This window comes from Zonotrichia albicollis, chromosome 31 (genome assembly GCF_047830755.1).
Source record: "Zonotrichia albicollis isolate bZonAlb1 chromosome 31, bZonAlb1.hap1, whole genome shotgun sequence".
Lineage (NCBI taxonomy): Eukaryota > Metazoa > Chordata > Aves > Passeriformes > Passerellidae > Zonotrichia > Zonotrichia albicollis.
This window is the reverse complement of record NC_133849.1, coordinates 612,854-637,903: the sequence shown is the minus strand read 5'-3', so window position 1 is coordinate 637,903 and position 25,050 is coordinate 612,854. Positions and strand designations below refer to the sequence as shown.

The window sequence follows — 25,050 nt, the reverse complement described above, 5'->3', positions numbered from 1 at the left end:
AAGAGGAGGAAACAACAATTAAGGTGGACGCGCCTACCCCAAGGATTTACCAAGTCCCCAAATCTCTTTGGGCAAGCCTTAGAAGGGCTTTTAGAACAATTCAAGCCTGAGAGCAAAGTACAAATTCTACAATATGTAGATGACTTATTAGTATCTAGAGAGGAACAGAATAATGTCAGGGCAACAAGTATACGCCTTTTAAATTTCCTAAGAGCAAAGGGTTTAAAAGTATCTCAGAATAAATTGCAATTTGTGGAAGCACAAGTTACTTATCTGGGACACATAATTGGGAAAGGATATAAGAAATTCAGTCCTGAAAGAATTCCAGGCATACTATCCATACCAGCACCAAAAACTAAGAGAGATGTCAGAAAACTAGTAGGCTTATTTGGGTACTGTAAGTTATGGTTAGACCAATATACCCAAAGTGTAAAATTTTTATGTGACAAATTAGTAAACGCTGACCCAATAGAATGGAGAATTGAGGATGATGAAAAACTAAATAATTTGAAAGATAAACAATCCTCAGCACCTGTCCTAAGTTTGCCCAATCTGAAAAAAGAATTTGACCTATTTGTAAATACCGAAAAAGGAATTGCTTATGGGGTGGTAGCCCAAGAGTGGGGAGGGTGTAAGAAACCAATTGCTTACATCTCCAAACTGCTAGACCCCCAGGAGCCAGGGGCTGGCCCGCCTGTATTCAAGCAGTTGCTGCAGCAACCACCTTAATTGAAGAGACTCAAAAACTCACCCTGCGATGTAAAATAAGAATCCATACACCACATGATCTAAAAGCAATTTTAAGGCCAAAGAGCCCAGAAGTGGCTTACTGACTTCAGAGTATTAAAGTATGAAATAATCTTAATAGATGCTGATAACCTAGAGCTGGTAACCTCTAAAACTCTAAATCCAGTGCAGTTTCTCTCTGGAGAGCCATTATTAGAACTAGAGCATAACTGCTTGGAACTAGTGGACTTTCAGACCAAAGTTAGGGAAGATCTAGAAAAGCTACCTCTACCTTATGGAAGAAAATTATTTACTGATGGGTCTTCGAGAGTAGTGAAGGGAAAAAGGATGTCTGGATATGCAATAATTGAAACTACAGAAAAGGAAGACATGACATTTACCGAGAAGGGCAAACTGCCTTCTAGTTGGTCAGCTCAGTGTTGTGAAATCTATGCCTTAAAGAGGGGACTTGACTTATTGGAAGGGGACCAAGGGACAATTTACACTGACTCACGGTATGCCTTTGGAATCGTTCATACATTTGGAAACATTTGGGAGGAACGTGGGTATCTGAACTCCAAAGGAAAAAACTAAGTGCACACAGAACTGATAAGATCAATAGAATCTCTACCTAAAGCTGCAGAGATGGCAGTGGTACATGTTAAGGGACATCAGAAAGGGAATACCATAGAGGAAAAAGGGAATCAGTTAGCTGACCAAATGGCTAAGGAGGCAGCATTAGACCCAGGGGAGCCAGTGAAATTACTCAAGTTAAACAAAGTGTTAGGCGAAGAAAGGAAAGGAAAACTAGTATTCAGTGAGAAAGAACTAAAAGCAATAAAAAAATTAAAAATGCATTGGGGAACCAAGGGGAGTGGTTGACACCAGATGGGCATAAATTTTTAAATAAAGCCCTAGCCCAGAAAATGTTAACAGAGATACATGAATAAACCCATTGGGGGGTCCAAGGGTTATGTGATCACTATTTAAGAGAAAACTTATGTATTGGAATACATAAGTTAGCAAAAGCAGTAACTCAGGGGTGCTTAATTTGCCAAAAACTAAATCAAAAAGTGATGAGGCAGACCATACAAAGGGGAAGAGAATTAGCCCAAAGACCATTCCAAAACATTCAAATAGACTTTACTGAAATGCCCCCTGTACAGAGTTGCAAACACTTATTGGTAATAGTTGACCACCTTACTCATTGGGTAGAAGCCTTTCCAACTAGAAAAGAGACCGGAAAAGCGGAAATAGTAACTGTCTTGGGTTGACTATATGATGCTTTTATCTCTAATCGTCTCATTCTGTTTATGTTGAATAATAATAAGTTTTGTACTTTTAAGAGTGTTACAGAGAGTGAAGGGGGAGAGAGAAGAAGCGCGCAGTTTGTTTTCAGACACTGCACTCACTTTTCTACATTCTTGCTCCTGACTGTGTTGTCTGCAGACAGACAGCGGGACAGAGAGCTCTTCTTTTGCTTTTTAGTTAGTGTTAGCTAGCTGAGGCAAAGAAGTTCTCTGGACTGTTTTTTCCCTTTTCTTTAGACCTCTTAGAACTGCTCTGGACTGAACACTTAGGAGAGTACTGGCAGCTGCAGCTGTAGCCCACCGGGCCGGGCCTGGCCTGCGACGATTCTAGCACTGAGAGACTGATCAGAGACTGAGTGAGCTGCTGCTTGAACCCGGGGTTTTCTCAGTTTGTCATCTCTTTTAGAGTGGCAAGGAGTCTCATTGTTTTGATACTGTTTTAGTCTTATTGTTTAATAAACAGAGTTTTTTTCCACCTTTCTCCAAAGAAGTATTTTTCTTTCCTCCCAAACCAGTTAGAGAGAGAGGCCGATTGAATCTGCTTTTCCCACCGAAGCTCCTTTAGGGAGATTCTTCCCCAAATTTGCTCTAAACCTAGACAGTAACCAAGATTATCTTAGAATTCTAACATCAATCCCCGATACGAGTTGGTGAACAATATTGATTCAGATAGGGGACCACACTTTATCGCACAAGTATTACATAAAATAATTGAGGCTTTAGGAATAAAACAGAGATTACATACCCCACGGCATCCTTGGAGCTCTGGGAGGGTAGAAAGAATGAATAAAACCCTCACAAATATATTAACAAAATTAATTGCAGAAACGTAGATGAACTGGCTCAAATGTCTACCCCTTGCCCTTTTAAGGATCAGGACAGGACCCTGATCAGATATAGGGGTTTTGCCCTATGAAATGATGTTTGGACTCCCATTTTTAATGACTCCTTATAGTAGTGGGGACTATTTAGAAGGGGAAACAGCTGCCCGAAAGTAAATAGAAACCATTGGAAAGACTCTAGCGAGTCTGAGAAAAAGAGGATATCTTCCCCAAACTTCCCCCCTTGATACAGATGTGCACCAAATAAGTCCAGGAGATTGGGTACTAATGAAGTCATGGAGCAATACCCCATTAACTCCAAAATTTGAAGGATCCTTCCAGGTATTACTCATGACGCACACTGCAGGAAGGACACAAGAAAGAGGCTGGACTCACATCACTCGAGTCAAAGGACCGGTACCACCCCCCCCAAACAGCAGACTGGATCCAACAGCACCAGCTACAGACGCTTCCACGTGGGTTGCAATCCCGAACTCGGACAATCTCAAAGTTACCTTTAGAAAGAGACCAAAGGTTGCTTAGAAAGACTGATAAAAGTACAAGATATATATTAAAATTGTTATACATTTATTCAAGTCATTATTATTTATTGTTATTGTTGTTGACTTATGAATGTAGAATTATTAGTTTGTGTTGGAGCCTTTGTTTGTTTTGGAGTATATTAGGACATTATTGAATTAGAGATTAGAGTGAACATTTTGTTCCCTGTTTGGTGTAAAGATTTCATATATTATAATGAATATAGAGAATGGGTTCCTCCATCTCTTTTAAACTGTTCAAGGTTACAAGTTGAAGAGTTATAAGAATTAAATGTTAGTATGATAGTTAAGTTCAAAAGGTTATATCACCAATAGAGTTCTAATAATCTATTTTTCTCCAAGGAAAACCCTGAGGGTTTCAAACCTACTCTTCTACAGAACATTCCTTGGGAGCTATTAAATTGATAGGAAGTGGGAGGAAAGAGAAGGGAGAAAGTTCCCCAATCCTAAGAGGCAAGGCTGGGTGAGATCATGGCAATGGTTCATACTGGACTCTTAGAAGGACTGGTGCTATTCCTGTTTATGGAAAGCATAGGGAGTAAGGAAAATCCATGTACTATCACCCCTTAAACAATGGGGAGAACCTTGCGTCACTGATAAGGGTTCACACCAATGTAAATCCTTATTTTTTAACTACTCCCAGTTATTTACCTGTCAAGAGGACGGGAAAGTCTATTGGATTGCGAGAAGCACTGCCTCATTTCGGCAACGCTTACTTGGAGAATGCCCCGTAGGAAAAACTTGGTTTTGTTTTGAGCATGAAAGTAATCAGGAAGGACTGAAAGATCTAATAAAGGAAAGACAATTAACAGTAACCACCAAAAAGGATGAAATAGAAATGCCCTTAGGGAAGAACCTATTCCTAGACCTAGTTGAAAGAATTAGTAAGGAACTAAATCTAACCAACTGCTGGGTCTGTGGGAGTACTAAAATGACAGAGATTTGGCCATGGGAGGGAATTAGTTTAGGACCATTAGAAATTCTAAGGTGGGAACAATCAGGACAGAAACCTCACATTTTAGGACAAAGAAGGAAAGAACAATGGGACTTAAAATCTAAAGTAATTGGGGAAGAATGCATAATAAGGGCAGGGAAGAGATATAATACCCCAGAGGAAAAGATGGCATGCAAGAGGTATCTAAAGATTGAAGTCTTAAATGCTAGATGGATTCCTCAAGAGCCAAATCAATACTGGTCCATTGGGAAAAAGGAAAAAGGGTGTGTTTATCATGAAGAGTGTAGGCTGCACAAATGTGCAGAAAAAGGGGTAAACCCCTTCTGGAAAATAAGACAAATATATAAATACTGGGAATACCCTTGGGAAGTCCAAGAGATCTTTTGGAGAGCCCCCAATCATCTATTTTGGATTTGTCGCAACACAGCCTATACTACTCTTCCAGGAGACTGGATGGGTAGCTGCACTATAGGCGTCATCAAACCTGCTTTCTTTCTATTGCCAAAGGAATCAGGGTCAAGTTTAGGGGTTCCATTGTATGACCATTTGAAAAAGACTAACCGGAAAAAGAGGAATATAAATGACCTGGGGGGAAACAAACCTGGAAGGGAAAAATCTGGACACCGGAAGAGTTAATTAACACGTATGGGCCTGCAACTTGGGCCCAGGATGGATCCTGGGGATATCGTACTCCAATCTACATGCTCAATAGGATCATTCGACTCCAGGCAGTACTGGAAGTAGTCTCCAACAGAACATCACTTGTCCTTGACCATATTAATTACCAATTGGCCCAAACTAGATCTGCCATCTACCAAATTCGACTTGCAGTTGATTACTTATTAGCCGATGAGGGAGGGATATGTGGAAAATTTAATTCATCAGAGTGCTGCCTGGAAATCGATGATAGAAGTGAGGTAATAAGAAACATCTCAACAGAAATACGAAAAATAGCACATGTGGGAAGTCAGGAGTGGACTCCCCTAATGGACACCAGTTGGTGGGATGATTTTTGGTCTTTTAAAAGGAAATGGTGGAATGTCGAAGGAAGGAGACCAGGACACCAGTTGATCATCACAGGCCCAATTTTTATTGATCAGCATGGCGGGTTAAATACAGTTCGTAATTAACTTCATGCATATTGCAAAAGTTGAGCTCAGGATTGGTTAGTTACATATCAGCAGTTACACCTACTTTTACATTCCTATGGTCCTACTTTTGATACTTTCTACATATTCTTAGGAGATATTCAGGACTAATCTCTACTCCCTCTCCTCATGTTGCAGCAAGGCCACTGATTGCTAACTGCTGACATCTCCTTTCAGCTTGCTGACTGCTGATTTCTCAGCTTAACCAGCGGCAATATGTCAGCATGGCCTTTCTCAGCTAACCAACTACTAATAAATCCCTCCACATTTCCCCCGTTTTCTTCTTGTGCAAGGAAATTAGTTTGCCAAGTTTTTGCTATTGTACGGCTGACCATGTTTTGAATACAATTAAAAATACAAGGCAAAATAAGCAAAAACAGTAAAATTACACCCAGCAGTCCTATAGCATAGATCACAAGGTTCCTCAACCATGGTCCAAGTCCTAAGCTTTTAAGCCATTCATCAATTCCTAAACCTTCTTCTTCCTTGAGATTGTGAAGTCCCTGTTGCAGTTCTTTTATCTTACTGTGAATGGACACTGAATGATCAGACAGATTCATGCAACACATTCCTTCAAACTCTTCACATCCATGTCCTTGTGCTAAAAGCAAAAAATCTGTGGCAGCTCTATTTTGCAAAACAGCATGGTTAACACTCTGCACATCTGCAGTTAGCATGTCTAGAATTTGTGATGTCTTGTTCAGCTCATCCTTTGTCCAGCACCCTAATTGCTTTGCTAAATTCATAGCCTTATTGGCAGATCCTCCCGGCAAGATAGTTGAAACAACCACTTGTTTGAATGTGCCCCAAAACTGTGGATCTCCTATCGAGCTGCAGTCTAAGTCATGTATGCTACGTCTCTTTCTGTTTGAATTTTGACTCAGCTGCATTAGCAAGGACACATTAGGATGAAACAATGACAGTTTTCCCAAATAACAGGGTCCACCCTGTGGTCTAGCTGGTATACCATTCCACGCCCTGTCTACGCAAATTAAAAATATTCCTGTGGGTAATTTCATTGGTGCAGTGATCTTTGTGCTGTTACATTTACTGTAATGCTGCGGAGAGATTTCACTCACATTCAGGAATGAATCTAGGGTGGCCCATGTTTCTTTTGGTCGGTTTGAAAACTTAAAGCTAAACCATCCACCAGCTGCAGTGTTAGACAAACTGGCGTTTGTACTGCCAAAAAGGTCCAATTCCTCAGGAGGAGAATGCAAAGAGGTGTTGAGTGATTGGATCAGTAAACATTGACGATAGCCATCACTCTGACCTGCAGTATATCCTTGTTGCTCTGGCAATTTGATGTTTGACATGCTAGACATACATAAGGTCTGATTTTTTATCAAACTGCAAAATTCTCCAGGAGACCATACCGGAAGTCCCACCAGGCATGTTCAAAATGGGTTAGTGACTCCTCCAAGACTAAGTGATGATTGGTTAATTTGGTTAGCAAGTGTTACCCATAAATTTTTTCTTGGCTGACTAAAACGTGTTATTTCTACAGCTTCACTTATTACAGTATTGAGCAATATAACAAGAGCAAACCTCATTTTTCGTGAGATAAGTTTGAAGGCAAATCAGCTTTTACAGCGAGCTAAAATTAATTAGCAATCACCAATAACCTTATTTAGAAGAGGTTGTTCCCTTTTTTGCCTTCTTTGTCTTATCTATCTTCAAACTTGCTGCTCCTATTGTTACTGGTCCTGCCACTTGCAAACTTAATTTCTGCAATTCTTCAATGCAGTGGTCTAGTGCACTTTCAGGATTTCCCGTGAAGGGTCCTACAACTGAGCGTTGTGTTAAAGGTACTATTTTCCTACACCTTACAGAGATTATGTGCGATTTACTTTGAATCTTAATTCTCCTCATGAAACATTGTATTTCCCATCGATAATAAGCAAGAATTTTCTGTTCAGGAGACTCATAAAGACTTAGAGCTTCATACGCATTTTTCCCTGTTTGTCTCCTTAATTCACGTTGCCAATTTTCACTCCACCGGTGCTCAAAATGACAAGGGTGACACTACAAATCACACAATAATGATTGTTCTAACCAAAAAATTCTATCACAACCCCCACAAAGCAGGGCTATCCAGGCAGCACAATGTGGATCGTGACAGGCATAGCAATGTTCCTTTGCTGGATTTGTTAAACGAAAAGTTGATAATGAGTCAACAAAATCAATCAGCTCCTGGGTTGTCCGACAGTAGTGTGTCAGTGCTATGTCCTCCACTTTCGAGTATCCCTTCAGCTGTAGCAGTAGCGGTCGTAGGACCAAAAGCAGTTTCTTCTTCAGTCGCTCCCTGTCCTCCTCCGTGAGGTGGTCCACCAAATGCTGCATCAGAAGCAGGTTTAGTCCACTTAGCAGGCACCCACAGAGGCCCTGTAGGTGAGGAAACACAAAGATACCCTCGACCCCAATATAATACTTTTGCAGGTTTTTCCCATAATCGTGTACTGGGGTTCTTATACCTGACCCAGACCTCTGTTTCCTTAGTACTTTTCTGACCTGACCTTGGATGATGTTTAATTGCAGGAGGGGTATCATCTTCCCCAAAAATACATAAATGATTAATTACATACAGCACCTTAGCCAAACATGCTTGTGGATCTCTCAAATCTTGATGTTTTTCAATATATTGCTTAAGGGTACCGTTTGCTCTTTCCACTATTGCCTGTCCGGTAGGGGAGTGTGGAATGCCTGTCACATGCTTAACCGACCACTGATTCAAAAATTTTTGAACCCTAGCACTTACATAAGCTGGAGCATTATCCGTTTTAATACTTTTTGGAACTCCCATAACAGCAAAGCAACTTAACAGGTGCCTGATAACATGTATAGCTTTCTCTCCTGCCTGAGCCGTAGCCCATATGTAATGACTATACGTGTCTATAGTGACGTGCACACACTTGACTTTACCAAATCTGGCAATATGTGTAACATCCATTTGCCATTTCTCATTTATTTCTAAACCCCGAGGATTAACTCCAATGCCTAAACCTATTCCACCATTGTGATAACTACATGTTGGACATGCTCTAACAATAGCTTTAGCTTCTGGCAAACTCAATTCAAATTGCTTTGCTAATCCTTTTGCATTTTGATGACATCTACTATGTGCTTCTCTGGCCAATGTATGCTTATCAATAGGACAAGAGTTATCAATGGGTAGGGTAACCAATTTATCTGCACGTTCATTTCCTTCTCCTAAACCTTCAGACCATTTATGGCTCCTGATATGAATCACAGAATACGCTGCATTTCTCTCCCGTAGAGCTTTCCTTAATTGTACCAACAACTCATACAATCGTTTATTATTCACTTCCTTAATTGCTGCTTCCTCTATTCGTTTAGCTACTCCTGCAACATACATAGAGTCTGTAACCACATTTAAAGGTCCCTGTAAGTTGGATACTGCCCATACTACTGCCAACAATTCCAAAGTTTGTAAACTATCCGCAGGGTCTGCTGTGAGGAGTTGATGTTTCCATTGTCCTTTTTCTTGCCAAGTGACAGCAGCACGCCTTGATTTCTTTCCTGCATCGGTAAAGGCTGTAATAGCTCCTTCTATAGGGCATTCTTCTCTCAAGGGTCGAGTAATCCAGTTCCATTCTGTCATCCATTGCAAAACTCTAGGCACTAATTTGCTGGTATCTACTTTAGCAGACGATGTCAATAATGCTTCCTGTAAATTCTTTGAATTAATCAGGTACCAGTCCAAGGTTTCTTTTTCCATAGGCAGTCTAATGGTAGCAGGTTCTCTACCGTCCACTTCAAGAATTCTGAGACGCCCCTTTTTAATTAATGCAGCCAATTGTTCAATTTTTGAACATATTGTTTTCTTATGCTGTAATGGTGGAGACAACCATTCCAACACCTGTATCTCCCCCGTTTTCTTTTGTTGTTGAGAGAGAGCACCAAGCAGGTGGCAAGGGCTATTCCAGATAGTAAGGTCAATAGGGTGGTCAAGTTGTCGACGAGACACGTACCCCTGTTGTACACAGTTACTGATTTGCTGCAAGGCAAGACGATGCTCATTTGTCAGGCATACAGGAGTAGTAGGGTCAACACCGTTTAACAAAGGCCGTAGGGCTTCTAACAAATGATTCGGTATTCCCACAATAGGTTTTAGCCACTGTAAGTCCCCCAGCAACTTCTGTGCATCATGTAGAGTTTTAATGTCCAGTTGTAATTCCAATTTTTGAGGTATCACTATTTGATCCATTAAAGTCCATCCCAAATATTTCCAGGGCTTTGTAGTTTGCCATGATTTGTATTTCCCCTGTAAAGTCTGCATCAATAACTCGAAGCAAAACAAATAATCCCAACATAGTTGTAGAAGAGCGTCCTAATAATAATGCTCCACATGTTTGTCCATTTAATATAAGAGGACCCTTTACTCCAGTTGGTATTTTCTCAGGCCGATTCGTTATTAGTGTGACGTCTACTGCTGCTGATAAGTCCAAACCGAGGCTCCCTGTTGTTGCGGGTTGCAGACAGGAGGCGGCAGCAATGTCGCGGCAGCTGGTGCTGGTGTCTCCGGTGTCACGGCGGCAACTTGTGTCTGGGCGCGGCCCCCGTGAAGTGCGCTCTGCTGATGGTTTCCCGACCGCCGTCTACAAGCTGTGGTATTGTGGGAGCTGGATCGGCAGTGTTGACACCATATACCAGTTGCTCTGCAGGCTCGGCGTGTGTGTCCCTCATTGCCGCACCGGTAACACTTGATAAATGGCTTTGAACCTCCTTGCGTGAATGAGCCGCTTCGGAGAGGAGCAAGGGCAGCTAACACCTGATTCTGAGTAGACTCTGCCTGCTTTTGTAACCCCAATCCTAATTCCTTTATAGCATCTACTAGGAATGCCTGCGAAGCAGTTGGTACTAATGCCATTCGCTCTAATGCTTCCTCAATGGTCCAATTTGCTCCTAAAGTAGCTAACACTCTTTGAGTTGCTGGATTACTATTTTGCAAGGCACACTGCTTCAATAGCGCCCCCTTAAGATAATCTGCCACACCGGCCCGATCTATAGCAGTAGCTACCCTATCGATAAAATTTCCAAATGATTCTTCTCTACCTTGCTTAATACCCATATAAGCTGGTAACCCTCCTGGCTCTTTAACCATATCTATTGCCGTTCGCACCAATCGCATAGCCTCTCTAAGTTTATCCGGTCCTGATATCATCTGTGCCTCTGTACGCAAGTATGCCCCTAAGCCCATGAGCTCATCCACTGTTACCCCATGCAATGGGTCTCCCTGAGCCCGTTGTACAGCAACTGCATCATTTACTAACGCTTGCCAATGTGCATTAAACAATAATTGTTGATGCTGAGTAAATATTAAACGCACTATTCCTCTTAAATCATTTGGGCATAAAATCTGAGTGTTAAAGAGATAATCTAACATTTGCTTAACAGGTTCACTTTTTACACCAAACTGACTAACCGTAGAACGTAGCTGAGCTAACAACTTCCAATCTAAGGGAGAATATGCTGCCACATTATGCATTAAGTTCCCCTGTGCATCATATTGTGGTGTATATGTAACCGGACATGCAAGACTAGAAGCAATTTCTACGGCTTCACCATCTCCCATTTGCATCGCCTCTTTTGCCATAGCAGACCAAGCCTCCCTCCTTTGTTTAGCCATTTCCCCCCATAGATCACGGTGTGCCTCTGGGATGGGAGCTGGCTCCTTGGAGGTGCTATGCTGCTGGCATTTTAGTGCAGGCACCGAGTTTTCACATGGGGGAAGCGGTAAAGCAGAGGCTGGCTCGCGCGGGGGAAGCGACCCCCCTGCTGGAGCTGACAGTGAAGCCGGAGCCGGCTCGCGCACAGCTGGAGCCGGCTCGCGCGGGGGAAGGGCCCCCCCGCCTCCCGCCAGAGCTGTAACCGGAGCTTACCCAGGCAGAGCCGGCGCGCGCGGGGGAGAGGATCCCCCCCCCCCCCCGCCGGAGCTGAAACCGGAGCCGGCCTGCCCGGGGGTAGCGGCGGAGGCAAAGCTGGAGGCGGAGGCGAAGCTGGCTTGCTCCTACCCCCACCATCCGACTCGCCTAAAGCCGGCTGTGGAGGCAAAGCTGGTTTGCTCTTACCTCCCCCATCCGACTCGCCTTCCCCCTCAGACAAGGGAGGCGCAGACGGTTCCGCAATATCTATAGGCATGTCCTCCACCACTATGCTGGGGATTTTTAGGCATAAGTATTTTAGTTACAGAAGGTGCTAAAGGGTCATCCTCACGACCATATCCTATATTCCTCTTATGAGCTTCTGTCGCCCTTTCTGCTGCCTTTCTCTCAGAGACCTGCTGAAGCAACGTATTATACACCACCCGCCATAATTTCCCAAATTTTTTAGCTGATTTATCCCCATCTAACATTGAGTCCATTAACATTTCCCCAAATTTTTCCACTCTGACAGCTCATGAACTGTGTGCGGGTTACTAAACATACCTATAGAATGACCATAAGCTAATAACCCTGGTAATTCCTTTTTTATATCTATCTCTTTTACCCCTCGCCTTTCTAAATATGAGGAGAATAAATCGTATGCCGCTTGCCTATCCATACCTATTAATCAGTGCGCACTTTTTGCAGCTTCCAGGCTCTGGCGGCACGTAGATGGCTTGGGTCACGGATGCGATCCTCAAGGGTGCTTTTTATAAATAATCCGGCACCATCCCAGCTGCAGGGACCCCCACCCAACTTCCCGACCGTGGCGAGTTCCCTTTTTCTTTGTAATACGAGAAAAAAGGACAGGGGTTCAACGTTGCCGCATCGTTGCCCGCAGCGGTGCTCACAGCATTGTTGCCCACATTCTCCACCATTTGTCGAAGGAAGGAGACCAGGACACCAGTTGATCATCACAGGCCCAATTTTTATTGATCAGCATGGCGGGTTAAATACAGTTCGTAATTAACTTCATGCATATTGCAAAAGTTGAGCTCAGGATTGGTTAGTTACATATCAGCAGTTACACCTACTTTTACATTCCTATGGTCCTACTTTTGATACTTTCTACATATTCTTAGGAGATATTCAGGACTAATCTCTACTCCCTCTCCTCATGTTGCAGCAAGGCCACTGATTGCTAACTGCTGACATCTCCTTTCAGCTTGCTGACTGCTGATTTCTCAGCTTAACCAGCGGCAATATGTCAGCATGGCCTTTCTCAGCTAACCAACTATTAATAAATCCCTCCACAGTGGAAGAAAGTAATCTTTATAGTAGTGGCAGCATTAGTAAGTTTAATATTCTTACCTTGCCTACTCCCATGTTTAATTAGGATTATATCATCTACAATTCAGGTTAGTACACAGGTTTCAGAAACAACTGCTCAAGCCAAAACCAAAACAATGATGATTGAAAGTCAAGAAGGAGAACATAAAACAGCTAAAAGAGTTTAGGACGGGTATCAGAAGTTATGAAAGTTTTATGTCCAAGAAACAGAAATTACAAATTGATGTGGGCTTAAACCCGATAAAAAAGAAAGAGGGGGGATATAGTGAGGAATGAAATCCTGGAGATGAGAGCTCTTTTTCAGAGTTGCTGTAAATGAAGTTGATAAGGTCTTAATTGAATGTTAGAGTTCTAGGACTTGCCATCAGTTGCCGTTGTTAAATGTTGCTATTTTACCCTGTATTTGCATCCCTCCTCATCATAGTCTGTATTTGTACCCCGTGTTAGTCTGTTGTTAAACCAGGAAGGTTAGAATTCTAAGACTTGCCTTTAGTTGTCGCTGCTAGATGTTACTATTTTACCTTGTATTTGTATCTCTCCCCGTCATACTCTGTATTTGTTCCCCTTTCCGTCTCACCCCAGATTTGTATCCATTCCCGTGGGGAACCACTTCCCTGCTCCCAGGAGGACTTGCACCCGGACTGAATTCAAATGAGAGGCTGTGGGAACTCTATGAACCCTCTCAAAACAACAAACCAACACATAAACTTTGACTTTAACCCACCAGAACCACATTAAGTCACCCACTCTTGACCACAGCCGGATCCCGTCCTGTCACCATACCTTGGAGAGTACCCAGCTTAGGGGATACCCTTGGACTACGAACCAATGTTTGCCTTCCCAAGGACTCTCATGAGGATGGAAGCCCCCGCTTTGCCAAGAGACAAAGCTGTTTTCCTTCTCCTCAGCGTCGTCTCGTCCCGTGGGAGTAGTGGCGGTGTGGGCGACCCCTCGGGTTCCCCAACCAGAGCTGTCTTTAAGAAACGGCTTTTTTAAAGGAGCTGGTCTCCTGGTCCTATTTAAAACATTGGAGTCTTTTTGCCATCTTTTTTATCATCTTTTGCAATGAAAGGGTCAAGGGAGGTACTTTGGGGTCCCTGGAGACATTTTTGGGGCACATTTGGGGCCGTTTTGGGTCGGGGAGGGAATTCAGAGAGAACTTGAGGGTCTGGAGGACACTTGCAGGAGCCGCGGCACTTGGAGGGGCACTCAGGGATTCCGAGGGACAGTTCGGGGTCCGGAGCAGCACTTGGGGGTCCAGGTGGGCCCTTGGAGGTCAGGGAGGGGAATTTGGGGCCCTTCGGGGTCCGGGCGGGCCCTTGGGGGGCTCTGACGGGGCTCTCGAGGCGCGGGGTGTGATGGGAGTTATAAACGACGGTCTAATACGGTTAAAGGGGCCGCGGAGCCTCACGGGAGTTCGAGGCGCAGCTGCAAGGGCTCTCGGTGGAAGCACGGGGAATGACGGGAGATGAAGTCCCGGCTGGAACAACACTGGACATGCGCTGCGGAGCATGATGGGAGCCGTAGTCCCGGAAGTGGCTCCAATGCTTTGTTTGGTAGTCCGGGAAGGCTCTTGGGGGAGACTCCTGCGTCCGAGCCGCGACTTGAGATCCTCGGGGAAACGTAAGCGGTTCGAGAGAACTTGCGGGGAGTTCGAGGACCTCTAACAAGGCTCTTTAGGGTGCGGGGCAAGGCAGGAGTTTTAGGCGCAGGACTGTGTTCTGAGGGGCTCTGGGGCCGCGGGGGAGGAGAGGAGATGAACTCCCAGACGTGGCTGTACTGGGCATCTGGGGGGTCGGGAGCACTCAGGGGATCCGGGGACGCTTTTGGGGAATCCCGAATGGGCGCTGAGGGAGCACTGGGGGACACTGGAGGGTCTGGGGGACACTTCAGGCAAAAAGGGGTGGTGGATCCCGGATTTTCTGTGGAGCGCGGAGCATGACGGGCGTTGTAGTCCCGGCTGCAATAGGGCTGAATCGGGCCGCGGGGCATGACGGGAGTTGTGGCTACCGTAGGCACCGTCCCCGAGTCTCCGATCTCTGGCGCTGATTGACTTCGAGTGATGACGGGCGGGAGTCTGGGCAAATGGGATGTGGCAAAGGCGGGAACAGCCCATTCAACCTCTCCAGTCCCTCCCAGTACAGACCAGTTCATCCCCAGTATAGCTCAGTTCATCCCAAGTAGAACCCAGTTCAACCCCAGTGCCCCTCCACTTCCTCCCAGTAGAGCCCCGTCCCTCCCAGTATACCTGAGTTTATTCCCAGTCCCTTCCAGTTCCCTCCAGTGTCATCCACAGGATGCCCCAATGTCCCCAGTCTTCTCCGCAATGTTCCCAGTGTCCCCAGTATGTCCCAGTCCTCCCCAGTGTCACTCCCAGTCCTCCCCAGTGTTTCCAAGGACAGTTTCATCTCTCACGGTGGCCGTGGCAGCCAAACCCAGCAGTGGGGTCAGTGCAGTGCCCATGGCCACAGCCCCTTGCAGGGGCCCAGTGCAGCTTGGGCTGATGATCCACCCTCACAGCTGGCCCAGGGCAGCTCTGCAGTGCCTTTGGTGGCACCTGGGGCTGGCACACACCTGAGCAGGGTGTCTGTTTGCAGTAGGGAAACTCAGCAGTTTGACATTGCTGCAAAAAGTACAAAAAGGGAAAACCCCTCTCAGGCTGGGTGCAGCCAGCTCTGCAAGCACAGCAGGGCCCAGGGCAGTGAGGACAGACAGGATGGGGCTGGGCAATGTGGAGCAAGGTTGTCCACACTGGGTCAGAGCTCCAGGCACAGCTTCTGTGAGCAGGCCAGAGCTGCTGAGGAGAGACCCTGGGTCAATATCAATCACAGAATGCTGCAATTACCTCTGCTCTAAGGAGAAATTTAATAAAATACACCCTTTAAAATAGGAATGTATATTTTATTACTGCTCTTTGAAATCTTTCTCCATAATTGGACTAGGAAAACTTTAATGACCCTCTCAGGGCTTTGCTGTTGTTTACATCAGACTCAGTCCTTAAGAGTGTTTTGAAAAAACTTCTCAAGAACTCAAAGGTAAATTTAGACTCCAAATTTTCTTGATGTTTTAATGGGTCCCACTGAGGGACACGACTGCCTGCCTCTGCCTGCCCACACAAAGGCTCCTGCTGGGGGATGTGCTGCACCACAGCCCTGCCCTGGCAGGGAAATTCCTTTCTGTTTGGGTCCTGTCTGGCTCTTCCTATCTGCCCTCTGCATTAATTCTTTCTTTCTCTGGCTGTTCTCTGTTATGCCAAAAGGATCCAGCATCTCTGAAACCTCCCTTCAGTCCCTCCCAGGGCTCCTCTTCTGTCCTCAGTCTCCACTCCACTGAGCACAGAGCTGCTTTGTGCCTGTACACGAATTTGCTGTTTCAGAGGGTGTCATTTATTCAGGCCAGAGCTCTACTGAGGGATAACTCCCAACCTCACATGGACATGTCATTCCACCATCGTGTTGCTTCTATACAGTCACTAAATGTGAATTACAATTTATCCATTTCCATAAAACCCACCCCAAGTTCACAGATTCATTCCTTGTTTTCTCTGTCCCTGCACCCTTGAGCCAGATGTCTTCTTCTTCTCTTCCAACCATCCTTGCTGGGAAAGCATCCCCTGCATGCCTTGTTCCTGTGCTGAAAGTTCACAGGCAGGGTAAAAATGGAATGAACCCTTGTGGTATCAGTCCCAGGCTTTGTGTGGGCAGGCAGAGGCAGACAGGAGGCAGAGCTGTCAGCAAAGGAAGGGCCCAGCCAGGTGGGGCAGCCAGGGGATGCCGACAGCCTGCAGGGACAGAGGCGCAGGGCAGGGACACCGTGGGACAGCCTGGGCTGCACAGGGCACAGGGATGGGCAGCAGCTGCAAGACAGCCCTGCCAGAGCCACCTTGGGCAGCACTTTGGCCATGGCTGCTGGGCCTGAGGCAGGAGCAGGAGACAAGTGACCCTTGCAGGGCTGGGGCCTCATTGCCTCCTTGTCCCTGCTCAGCAGCCTGGCAGGGGCCGCCCCATGCTCCTGCCTTTGGCATTGCACATCCCCACATGCCAGTGCCCATCCTGGGAAGAGCCCTGAGCAAGGAGGGAGGGACAGGATCTGCCTGGCCAGGGGCTGGAGCTGAGGCCTTGGCCCTTTGCATTCCTCAAACCCAGCCAGCTTTGCTCAGCACCAGAGACACCTTTGTCTTGTTTGTCCCCAGCCGTCATCACTGCCTCCAGTGTTCTGCTCTAACTGGAACCTGGGCACACTTTTCCAGTCGTGTCTCTCAGTGGGACCCATTAAAACTTCAAGAAAATTTGGAGTCTAAATTTAACTTTGTGTTCTTGAGAAGTTTTTTCAAAACACTCTCAAGGACTGAGTCTGATGTAAACAACAGCAAAGCCCTGAGAGGGTCATTAAAGTTTTCCTAGTCCAATTATGGAGAAAGATTTCAAAGAGCAGTAATAAAATATACATTCCTGTTTTAAAGGTGTATTTTATTAAATTTCTCCTTAGAGCAGAGGTAATTGCAGCATTCTGTGATTGATATTGACCCAGGGTCTCTCCTCAGCAGCTCTGGCCTGCTCACAGAAGCTGTGCCTGGAGCTCTGACCCAGTGTGGACAACCTTGCTCCACACTGCCCAGCCCCATCCTGTCTGTCTTCACTGCCCTGGGCCCTGCTGTGCTTGCAGAGCTGGCTGCACCCAGCCTGAGAGGGGTTTTCCCTTTTTGTACTTTTTGCAGCAATGTCAAACTGCTGAGTTTCCCTACTGCAAACAGACACCCTGCTCAGGTGTGTGCCAGCCCCAGGTGCCACCAAAGGCACTGCAGAGCTGCCCTGGGCCAGCTGTGAGGGTGGATCATCAGCCCAAGCTGCACTGGGCCCCTGCAAGGGGCTGTGGCCATGGGCACTGCACTGACCCCACTGCTGGGTTTGGCTGCCACGGCTACCGTGAGAGATGAAACTGTCCTTGGAAACACTGGGGAGGACTGGGACATACTGGGGAACACTGGGAACGCTGTGGGAGACACTGGGACATACTGGGAGTGACACTGGGGAAACTGGGACATACTGGGGAACACTGGGAACGCTGTGGGAGACACTGGGACATACTGGGAGTGACACTGGGGCAAACTGGAGACTCTGGGGCCATTGCGGAGAAGACTGGGGACATTGGGGCATCCTGTGGATGACACTGGAGGGAACTGGAAGGGACTGGGAATAAACTCAGGGTTATTGGGAGGGACGGGGCTGTACTAGGAGGGAGTGGAGGGGCACTGGGGTTGAAGTGGGTTCTACTTGGGATGAACTGAGCTGTGCTGGGGTTGTACTGCTCTGTACTGGGGTTGTACTGGTCTGTAATCGGGATGAACTGGGCTGTACTGGGAGGGACTGGAGAGGTTGAATGGGCTGTTCCCGCCTTTGCCACATCCCATTTGCCCAGACTCCCTCCCCGTCATCACTCGAAGTCAATCAGCGCCAGAGATCGGAAACTCGGGGACGGTGCCTACGGTAGCCACAACTCCCGTCATGCCCCGCGGCCCGATTCAGCCCTATTGCAGCCGGGACTACAACGCCCGTCATGCTCCGCGCTCCACAGAACATCCGGGATCTGCCCCCCCCATATGTCCCTTAAGTGTCCCCCAGACCCTCCAGTATCCCCCAGTGCTCCCTCAGCGCCCATTCGGGACCCCCAAAAGCGTCCCCGGATCCCCTGAGTGCTCCCGACCCCCCAGATTCCCGGTACAGCCACGTCTGGGAGTTCATCTCCTCTCCTCCCCCGCGGCCCCAGAGCCCCTCAGAACACAGTCCTGCGCCTAAAACTCCTGCCTTGCCCCGCACCCTAAAGAGCCTTGTTAGAGGTCCTCGAACTCCCCGCAAGTTCTCTCGAACCGCTTACGTTTCCCCGAGGATCTCAAGTCGCGGCTCGGACGCAGGAGTCTCCCCCAAGAGCCTTCCCGGACTACCAAACAAAGCGTTGGAGCCACTTCCGGGACTACGGCTCCCATCATGCTCCGCAGCGCATGTCCAGTGTTGTTCCAGCCGGGACTTCATCTCCCGTCCTGCCCCGCGCTTCCACCGAGAGGCATTGCAACTGCGTCTCGAACTCCCGTGATGCTCCGCGGCCCCTTTAACCGTATTAGACCGTCGCCTACAACTCCCTGCAACCCTCGCGCCCCAGAGATCCCAGTCAGAGCCCCCCAAGGGCCCGCCCGGACCCCGAAGGGCCCCAAATTCCCCTCCCTGACCCCCAAGGCCCCCCCCCCCGGACCCCCAAGTGAACTATCTCTCAGAATCCCTGAGTGCCCCTCCAAGTGCCCACCTGGCTCCTGCAAGTGTCCTCCAGACCATCAAGTTTTCTCTGAATTCCCTCCCAGACTCAGAACTGCCCCAAATGTGCCTCAGAAATGTCTCCATGGACCCCAAAGTGGCCTTTTTTACCCTGTCTGTGAAAATGATAAAAAAGATGACGAAAGGATTTAAAATAGGACTAATTAGTATAAAGGAGAAATCAAGAGCCACACTGGACAGTGAATTAATGAAGAGAATCGTGTTACTTAGAACCAATGACCAATACATTTTTTGCTTGCTAAAATGGTATGGGTTTTTTAATATAAACATTCAAATTTGGTAATACAAATATAGAATAATAATACTATAAATAAGAAAAGTAATTATAATTTTTAAATTCAGTTAATTTTCTTTTAAGGGGAGATGAATAATTATTTTTATGTTTTGCAATGTCAGTCTGTAAGAGACGGTCCGAAGATCCCTCATCTGCCTCACAGCTGCCGTCAAGGACGGAGATTAAAGCCCTCCCCAAGGACTGAGACTGAGACCCCTCAAATTCTGACCCAGGGGTGCTGGCCTGACTGGAGCGGGATGTCTGCCATGGGAAGCAGGAGGTTTCCCATAGGAACCAGTCCTGAAACAACGGGCCCTGCTCCCTCCTGGCACTGGTTTGTGCTGTTCAGAACTGGACTGTCTGTGCCTGTACCCAATGGATTTATTCTCCACTGTTCTCTCCATGTGCCGTCCTGCTCCCCTCCCAGTGGTAGATTATAAAAGAGCCCTGAGTTATCCAAAGACTTTGAGACTCTCCCCGACATGACCAGACTTAACTATTGGCTGGACCACAAGGATCCCTCTGTTGGCAGCTATTCCCCCCTCCTTTTCTCTGTCTCTCTATCCTTTATCCCCATTTTAATCCTTCTGCTTCATCTGCTGTGGGCACTCAATAAAAGGTGCATTTGTTTTGGTTAATACTGAAAGTCCCCTGCTGTGTGTCTTTGCACCCTGAGATCAGTGAAATGAACCATTGTGATCCCCCTTGCACCAGGGGATGGTGACATGGCCTGATGGGGTTGCTGCCCACAGCATGTGAACGTGATCTTCTTGGTGGTGACTGCACTGGTTCATCTACTCTTGCTTTCTGGTCTCCCTATGCCAGAATTACCTATGGCACCTGCTTTTCTTATATTCTGGTTCTCTGCAGTTCCCTCAATAGTCAGGCCTTTGTAAGTTCACTCTTGGAATAGGGGATCATCACCTCCCCATCATAGCGAGTGCATTTGAATGCACTTGAATGCATTTGGCTGCATTCCAAATATGGTCCCTGTTTTTGATTTACTGTGGAATCTCTGTTTGTATTTTCTACCTCTATTGAGGCTGGGATTGATGGTACTTGAGATGATATTTGGCGTTCAGATTCAGGTGGGTTTTTGTTTCTTGTCAGTGACACAGCCTCACAACCATGAGTTCTGCAGCCTTTCATCTAAGGCACAAAATGGCTTCCTGTCTCTTGTTACAAGACCTGGATGGTAGCAAGGAGACCATGGTGATACTGGGGATCCAAGGAGACCGTGGTGATACTGGGGATCCAAGGAGACCGTGGTGACACCATGGACACTCAGGGAACCATGGGCATTGTGACACAGCAGGGCTTCATGGAACCAAGGAGTCAATTGGGACTCTACCAAACCTCAAGGAACCAAGGGCCCATTGTGATACTGGAGAACTTCAGGGAACCAAGAGTCTCTTGTGACACAGGGGGTACTCATGAAACCATGGAGACCATTTTGAAACTTCAAGGCCTGATGGAACCAAAGAGTCATTCTGGCACTTCTGAGCCTTGGAACCAAAGGGACCACAGTGACACAGTGGGGCTCTGTGGAACCAAGGGGCCATGGTGACATTGCGGAGTGTCACTGAACCAACTGTCCATGGTGTCACTGCAGGGCCTGATGGAATCATGGGCACCATTGTGACACTACAGGGTGTCATGGAAGCAAAGGGCCATTGTCACACTCTGGGGCCTCTTGGGATCCAAGGGCAGTTGTGATACCATGGAAATTATGGCAACTGTGGAACAACGAAACCAAGGAGACCATTGTGACCTACAGGACCCCATGGAACTAAGGATTCATGGAACAGTACAGGACACATAGAACCCAGGGGCCATTGTGAAGCTGTAGGATGAAAAGAGCCCATTGTGACACTGTGGGCCCCCAGGGATCCAGAGGTCCATTTTGACATTGCAGGGCCCCATGGAATCCTGGAGACCACTGTGAAACTTTGAGGCCTTGTTGAATTAAGTGGCCCTGCAGGGCCTGATGGAACCAATGAGATCTCATAAAGCCAAGGGTCCATTGTGACCCTGTGGTACCAAGGTGTCGTGGGTTGACCCAGGCCAAATGCCAGGCATCCATGTGGGCTGCTCACTCACTCCCCTCTGCAGCTGGACAAAGAGAATTTAATAAAGGGTTCATGGGCTGGGATAAGGACTGGGCAAGATCAGTCATCAAATACTGTCCTGGGAAAAACAGGCTTAGCTTAGAGATATGAAATTCAGTTATTACTAACAAAGTCAGAGCAGGAAAAGGGGAAATAAAATATGCCCCTCACCTCCCTCCTTCCACCTCTGCCTCCCACCCCAGCAGTGCAGGGAGACAGGGAATGGGGTTATGGTCAGTTCATCACCCATGGCTTCTGCCCCTGCTCAGGGAGAGGAGTGGTTGCCCTGCTGCACCGTGGGTCCCTCTCAAGGGAGACAGTTCTCCAGGAGCTTCTCCCATGTGAGTCCATTTCAGGGGCAGCAGCCCTCTGCAAACTGCTGCAGTGTGAGTCCATGCCAGGGACAACAGTCCTTCCCAAACTGCTGCAGCATGGCTCACTCTTCCAGGGGTGCATTCCTGCAGGGACAGGCTGCTCCAGCTTGGGAGCAGGGCTCCTCTCTCCATGGCTCTCCTGCAGGGTGCCTGGGTCTCCAGGGCCTGGAGCACCTCCTGCCCCTCCTTCTGCACTGACCTTGATGTCTGCAGAGTTGTTCTTCTCACACATTCTCCCTCTGCTCTCCTCTGACTGGAGTTTAAACTGCACCACAATCTCTATTTTGATTTCTTTTTAAATCTGGTATCACAGAGGCATTGCCACCATTTGTAACTGGCCCAGCCTTTGCCAGCAGAAGGTCCATCTTTGAAGCCACCAGGAATTGGCTATGCCAGACACGGTGGAAGCTTCCAGCAGCTTCTCACAGGAGCCATCCCTGTGCCCCCCTGTGAAATACAAAGCTGTGTTTTGTGTCAGGTACATACAGGCAACGTGGTATTTGTGATTGTAATTTGTGTGGAAACCGACCATGGGACAGGTATAAAGATGAATTCTAATAATTACTGAGGAAAGCAAAGCTTAGAAGAAGGCTTTTGTGTTGGGAATTTAGCTGCTAAGGACTGGAAAATACAAAACTGCGGCTAATTCCACGTCCTGCACCTGCACAGATAACAGTGTCCTTGGGCCTAGCTGTGGTATAATAACAAACAGTGAAAGAGACATGAGAAAAGAGAGTGTAACCCCTAAGGAATGAGGATGAGTTAATGTTATAGTTTAACCAATAGATTGCTTGGCTTACAGAATATTCATAAGCTTATTATTTGCTGTATAAGTGTTTGATACTTTCTTCAATAAATTGGACCAGAAAGACCTGAGGGACCGGGACCGGGACCGGACCGGACCTGAAGGGCCTGTGATGAACAAACTGGTGTCCTGGTCCCCTTCCTTCGGCACTTTTGAACTTTTGTTCGTAATTATCCTTGATATATCTTAAAGTGATATAGGAGCATTTGAATTAACGCTTTTAGGATATTGCTTTTTGACAAGAACTTTCTGCTTGTCGATAAGCCTTAAAGAGTTTTGCAATAATAATAACCTTTTGAAGTGTAATTTGAGAATTCTGTATGTAGTAAGGATCTTTGAAACTATAGCTTTAGAATATATAAAAGGAAACATGCTTATCTCACACCTTAACAAAACTGTGAAAAGCAGCATGAGAAAGGAAGATGAACATCAACTTAAGGGTTTATGGTTTCGACCAAGGGTAGCTGGACATCACTGTTATGAGATTTATAGTCCTTGCAATTAAAAGATGGACCCACATCTGGAATCTGGACCACACCATCTGGGAGATTTCTTCCTTCTTTCGGAAACCGAACCACCACCATCTGGGGATACTCCTTTCTGGGATACATCCTGAGAAAAATTAATTCACAACAGGTATAGAATTGGGATGTAAAAATTGGGAATAGAAACTGCTGATGAGTAAAAATTGGGAATAGAAACTGCTGAGAAAGCTGATGAGTACCCCTATAAATACCTGTAAGCCTCAACTATCGGTGTGCAGTTGGAGGGTGTCATGGTTTGAGCCTGGCACAGAGCCAGTGCCCCCATGAAGATGCCCTCACCCTGGTGTCTGCTGTGAGATGTGACCAGGAATAAGCAAAACAGGCTCCAGCTTAAACATAAAGAACACTTTATTACCTAAACTACAGGAAAATAGGGAAAAACTATAAGGAAAAGAGAAAAAAAAAATTGAAAACCTTACAAAAAAACCACTTTCCTCCTCCCCACTACCTGAATTTCCCAATCCGATACATTCTCCCAAATCACCAACTGCCCAGTCTGGCACCACACTTTAGTATACTCAAACTTCAGTTCATGAAGAGGAGAGGAGTCCTTCTTGTTCCATAGGCTTCCCCTGGAAACACGCTGAAACCTCTGTGCTTCCAATGTCACTCGGCACTGCCCGGAAAGTCCTTTTGCCGCTTGTGACATCTTCCTTCCATGCCCAGTGCTCTCACCACCGTGCATGGACCAGAGCTGCTTTTAGGGTTGTCTTTTAAGGATGCCTTGTCTCACTCCAAAAAGGCACAGTCTCTGCTTTGGGACATCTGTCCCCCCCATATTTTTCCAACCCCCTGGGGCCGAGGGGTCCCCACGATGAACCCTCCTGGTTCTGAGGCACTGCCTCCCCCTAAGTGCAGTCTCTGTGTCACAGGAACAAACTGAGTCCATGGCCACAAGAAAAGTCCAGCCAAAAGGCCACTCCAAGCATCTCTCTCTTCACTCAGCCAGTCTTCTCTACGTCCTTCGGGCCAGGTCTTTGTTTCATCTTATCTCTTATCTCCCTTCTTAGTCAGCTCCGAGGAGGATCAGCATTCTTGCAAGGCCCCAATCATGAAAGAAAGGGGTTAAAAATTTCAGTCTCTGCCTGTCTCAGAACGACGATACTCCCACACGCGCTGCTGCTGCGGCCGGCCGGGCTGCACCCTTCTCCCCCCTTTCTCCTCCTGGGCCGGCTACTATCACATTCCGACTCGCCGACTCTCCCTCTCTCTCCCTCCTGGGGGGGGGAAATGTCTGCCCGATGTCTCTTGGGGCTGCTCCTCCACCCTTCCATCCTTGAGGGCCTTCTCACCCCCCATCTCTGTCCAGGCCCCGGGCCTACCGCATGGCTGCCCCTCCCCCGCCCAGCAGCAGCGGCTGGACAGGGGAGGGAGATCTGACCTCTTCTCCTCGATGTCCCAAGAGAGCCTCCCAGGGCCAGAGCTCTGCTTTTTAACCCCTGTGTATTCTCGGAGGTGTGTCCAAACTGCACTGGTCACACAAGGTGCCAATATCAAACTGCGAGCATCCATTGGTTTGACCACAGCCTCCCAGAATTCCCACTTCTTCCTGGTCAAACCACCACATAGGGAAAACTTCCCCCGCCGTACCCAACGCTGTATTGCTTTACCATATTAATGAATAAATTGATTGCTGCTTGAATATTGGCCTAGTCAAGCTTCTCATTTATAACACAGTGCTCAGCGGCTGCTTGAGAAGTCTCTGTACCTCATGCCCTGGGAATGCTTGGGAGGGGCTGGAGGGGTTGTCCCTGTCCCTGTCACCCCAGGCCATTCCCAGGGGGTCTCCATCATTCTCACCCCAGGGAATGTCTGGGGGGTCTCCCTCCCTCTCACCCCTGTGCCAGGGGGTGCTCGGGGCAG

At 47.0% G+C, this 25,050-nt stretch overlaps 1 protein-coding gene across 1 annotated transcript in view; it reads right to left on the bottom strand.

Moving 5' to 3' along the window:
• LOC141725760 (uncharacterized) overlaps positions 1-25,050 on the bottom strand; it is a 93,777-nt gene that overhangs the window by 55,365 nt on the left and 13,362 nt on the right. The gene's annotated exons all lie outside the window — the stretch shown is intronic.